The sequence below is a fragment of the Petaurus breviceps genome, unplaced genomic scaffold (genome assembly GCF_028583685.1).
Source record: "Petaurus breviceps papuanus isolate PSGF00001 unplaced genomic scaffold, PetGlider_PUasm1.0 115, whole genome shotgun sequence".
In the NCBI taxonomy this organism is placed as follows: domain Eukaryota; kingdom Metazoa; phylum Chordata; class Mammalia; order Diprotodontia; family Petauridae; genus Petaurus; species Petaurus breviceps.
In genome coordinates, this window is record NW_027185612.1 from 2,799,988 (window position 1) to 2,804,278 (window position 4,291).

The 4,291-nt window shown below is 38.1% G+C and overlaps 1 pseudogene; it reads left to right on the plus strand.

Moving 5' to 3' along the window:
- Positions 1 to 253: 253 nt before the first annotated feature.
- Positions 254 to 1,284, plus strand: LOC138158084 (putative homeobox protein NANOG2; annotated as a pseudogene).
- The last annotated feature ends 3,007 nt before the right edge of the window (positions 1,285 to 4,291 follow it).

The following is a 4,291-nucleotide window of genomic DNA, read 5'->3' on the forward strand; positions in this document are numbered from 1 at the left end:
GATTTATTATGTGAAAGGACTACAACTGAGACCAAAAGTGAAAAAGCTGCAAGACTATTTTCACATTAAAATTTCTCATTCAGAGAGATGGACTATAATTTTTGTCGGGAACATTTTCCTCTATCAAAGCTGATTGGAACCTTGTCTGCAACTTAACCTTCTTAGAGAGCTGACCTAAAGTACTGGAAGGTTAATTAGCTTTCCCAGGTTTCCAGAACTAGGACTTGAATCCAGGTATATCCAGCCAGCTCCAAGGCTAGCTTTCTATCCACTATACCAGAGGCCTGTGTAGCCAGAACCAGATTAAAATGTAACTGGGGCCCCCTTCCTTCAAAAGCATCTTCCCTAAAACATGACCTCCAGCTCTCACTCGCAGCAATGCCAGCCCTGCCGGCCCAAAGGTAATGTCAGCTACCCTTACAACACCTGGATCTCCGCATCCCTGTCAGAGCCGTTTACCTCCCCAAACCCCTACTCTAATTTCCAAGTACAAAGTCCAGAAAAGCTCCAGCCGAGCACAGAAACTTCTCCTTCCTTCTTCATCCATGGATATGTTTATTCAAGATATTCCTGACTCTGCCACTAGTCCAACTTCAAATAACCTTTCCTCCCAGAACAAGCCCAAGATTCATCAGGGAAAAGAAGATCAGAGTCTGGTCAAAAAACCTAAGATGAAGACAGTGTTCTCTCAGGCTCAACTAAATATACTCAACAGCAGATTCGTGGAGCAAATATACCTCAGTCCACAGCAGATCCGAAATGTGGCTGAGAATTTGAACCTTACTTACAAACAGGTCAAGACCTGGTTTCAGAACCAGAGAATGAGGCAAAGAGATGGCAGAAAGATACCAAGTGGTCAAAGAATGGCAATAGTATGAGTATGGTTCAGAATGGATCAGCTCTTGGGAAGTACGTAAGCTTCTACTCTGCATTTCATCAGGACTGTATGATGAATCCTTCTGGAAACCTTCCAGTATGGAATAACCAGACCTGGAATAACCAGTTCCAGAATGGTGGAGAGGATACCTATCAACACCAGATGTTTCAGCACCCCTACCCTGTCAATGACTTGGGGGCTACCTTTGGAAACAATATTAGTGAGGTCTATTTTATGAAACCACAGACTACTATGAGTTTTAATGCCCCCCCCCCCACACCATGGAATATCTTCCAAACATGCAGCTGAACCACAGCAAGTCAGAAGAGACCCATGATTGTCAGCAGGCCAGTGATGTTCAAACACAATTCTTCGATCCCAGTGGGGTGCCTATATTCCACTCATAATCTAGGCAGTTAATTCCCCCTCCACCCCCCGAAAAAGTACTCTTTCCAAGGTTTTTTTACCCCTGGTTTCTTTCCCTGCCTTTTTAGTATCTCTGTTACGTGACTGTTGTGGTTGGTTGGTTTTATATGAGTGAAAGCATATCTTAATGTACAGAGGGTTAGATTTTGCAGGCTGGTTCCAGGTTTAGGCACTATTGGACTATATATAAAAAGACTGTAAGCTTTAGAATCCTGATCTCAAGTGACTATCAGTTGAAGAAAAAGGTGTGAAAAGGCATGTTAATAAGAAAAGTCAGATTGGTGGGATTTGATGCCTTTGAGTTTTAAATTAGGGTTTTGGAAAAATTATGGTTAGGATAGTAAGTTAAAGGTAGTTATCTTTCTGGATTTTTATCCTTAATATATTCTTTTAATAGAAACAGATACAAGTTCATGCTTGTGGCTTTCCTCTGAGATTATCCCCCCAGTTTGTCCCTGTATATGTTTTATTTGTACGTAGTTGTCTGCATGTTCTCCCATTAGACTGTGAGATCATGCAAGGACAGAAACCATCCCTTACCTTTCTTTGTATCTGAAGTGCTTAGCACAGTGCCTGGCACATCGGAAGCTCCTTAATAAATACTTGTTCATTTGAAAAAAAAAAGTAACTGGGAAATATTTAACAAAATAAATAAAAACACAACAGAACACAGATAATGTTAATTGTGTGGTTTTCGAAATCAATATGCAACTCACAGGGATCCTTACATGTGGCTTAGTGGTCCCCATTTTTTTATCTGAGTTTTACACCATCTTATCACTAAATACAATCTTAGAAAATCTATCTGAACAACTATCTTTTGAAGGGAGACAGTCACTGAAAAATAGCAATGATAGAACACAAAACCAATGATAAAATATTAAGTCCCCAAATTCTATTTATCTTCCCATTAAACAATATTATACTGCCCCCTCCCTTAAAATCTCTATTGTAAGGATGGATTTCTGGGAGAGGGGGAGAAGAGGAATGTACTGGGAAATAAAGGTGATACAAAAACAAGAAGCATACGAAAAAATTTAAATGTTTGTAAGTCTGGGTTAGTTACGGCTTAGCCAACAAAATTTAAACTATAAATACTTGTGATTCCTTGCACATGACACTCCATGTTTCATCTCTATGCCTTTGTACTGGCCATTCCCCATACTTGGAATGCTCTCTCCTTCCCAACTTCTAACTTTTAGAATCCCTAATTTCCTTTAATTCCTGTCACCTTCTCTAAGAAAGCCCCAGTCTTTCCCCCAGTTCTAGCTTCTGGCAACAACCCTATTAAAATTACCTTTTACCTACTCTGTATTTATCTTGCATGTATTAATTTATATATGCAGTCTTCACTTCTTAGAATGCAATCTCCTTGAGGGGAGGGGCTGTTTTTAATTTTCATTATGTGCCCAATCACTCAGCACAGTGCCCAGAACACAATAAATGCTTGTTGATTGATGGCTTTTCAGTGAAAAAGAGAAGAAAACCAAAATAAAGCTGAATAGTTTTCATTTATATTTCTTCCATCGAGGAAAAAAAAATTAAAATGACCAGTAAGCGGACTTTTGTCACTTCCAGCAACTTTGAAAGACCTAATTTAGGCTACAGGCCCTGGTTTTTGTTATGTCTAATTTCATTTTTAAAAACTTTCAGCTTCCTTATAACAGGATACCACAGAGTCAAGATTATTAACATTTACCCACAAAATGGAAGGTCAAGGAAAGAAATGAGTGATGGAGACAGAGAACAGCTTTTGATGTGGTAAACCTGGGTAAGAAATAAGAAAAGTGATGAAGGAGATAAACAAGATAGTTTATGTACAAGAAGGAATTCATTAGGTAGAATGAAACTGTAAGTAGCAAAAGGCACAAAAGAAAGAAGGAAGAGAACCTAACATACATGAGATTATTTTGAAGGATGGCAGAGAAGAAATGTAAGATTGAAGAATTCACAAGATTAAGCGTTAGCCCTGTTAAGCTGGGGTGGTAAAGATAGAACCATTTTAGCAAGTACGAAGAAATAATGTATAAATTAGTCATTATTACAAAGGGGTTATTACCTGTCAGATGTTCAGTATTTGGTGAGTTTCTCAATAAACATTATCCACCCTCAGAAAAGTATACTCCAACTTGAGGCAAGGTATACAAACACAAAACAATGAGAATAATGAAAATCTGCATATAAGTGCCAAAGTCACTACATAATCCTTTTAAGTATGAACCTATGGAAGATGAAAGTTCTAATGCCCATTTAGAGTTTAAAAAGCCAAAATCAAGCCTGTAACCTGGAAACAATAAGCAACAATACTAGCCAAAAGAAATAATCTACCTTAACAGAGGTCACGTTGTTATGCGCTAATGAAAACTTCTTATGAATGAATCAGATCACAGGAACAAAAGATCTTTTTTTTTTTGAGAGAATGACCTAAATTGCTCAATACCAATTTGAATCCAGATGACATAGAATGGGATTTTAGTCACTTTTTCTTTGCTCTTTCCTTCAAGGAGCTAGCACTACACATTTAACTAAAAGCAGAAACGGAGGTTACACTTGCTCTTCCCTACATTTCAGCAGACACAAGAGTTGACAGAGAATGTCTATTTTCTACTGTACATCAGCTCCACACCATCTCCACTAAAAGAGAACTGTTAGTCCTTCATGGGTGGAACTGGGATTGAACCTTCTAAATTCAGTGTCAGCTGACAATTAGTGCCCTAATGAATAAGCTCAGTTACTATTAAAGGATTTTAAGTTACTCTTATGACTCCTAGGCTTTAGTGTCACCAACTCTGGGAAAGATATGAAGAAACTGGGTTTCTGTGTTCTTCATCTTTTACAAACTGTGAAGCAATATAACTTGACCAGGTATTCTTAACCTTTTTCGTGTCACTTTTGTCAATCCTATGAAACTAACAGACACCTTTTCCAAATAATGTCTTTAGATGTATAAAATAAAATAGACATCATCACGAAGGAAACCCAAACTAA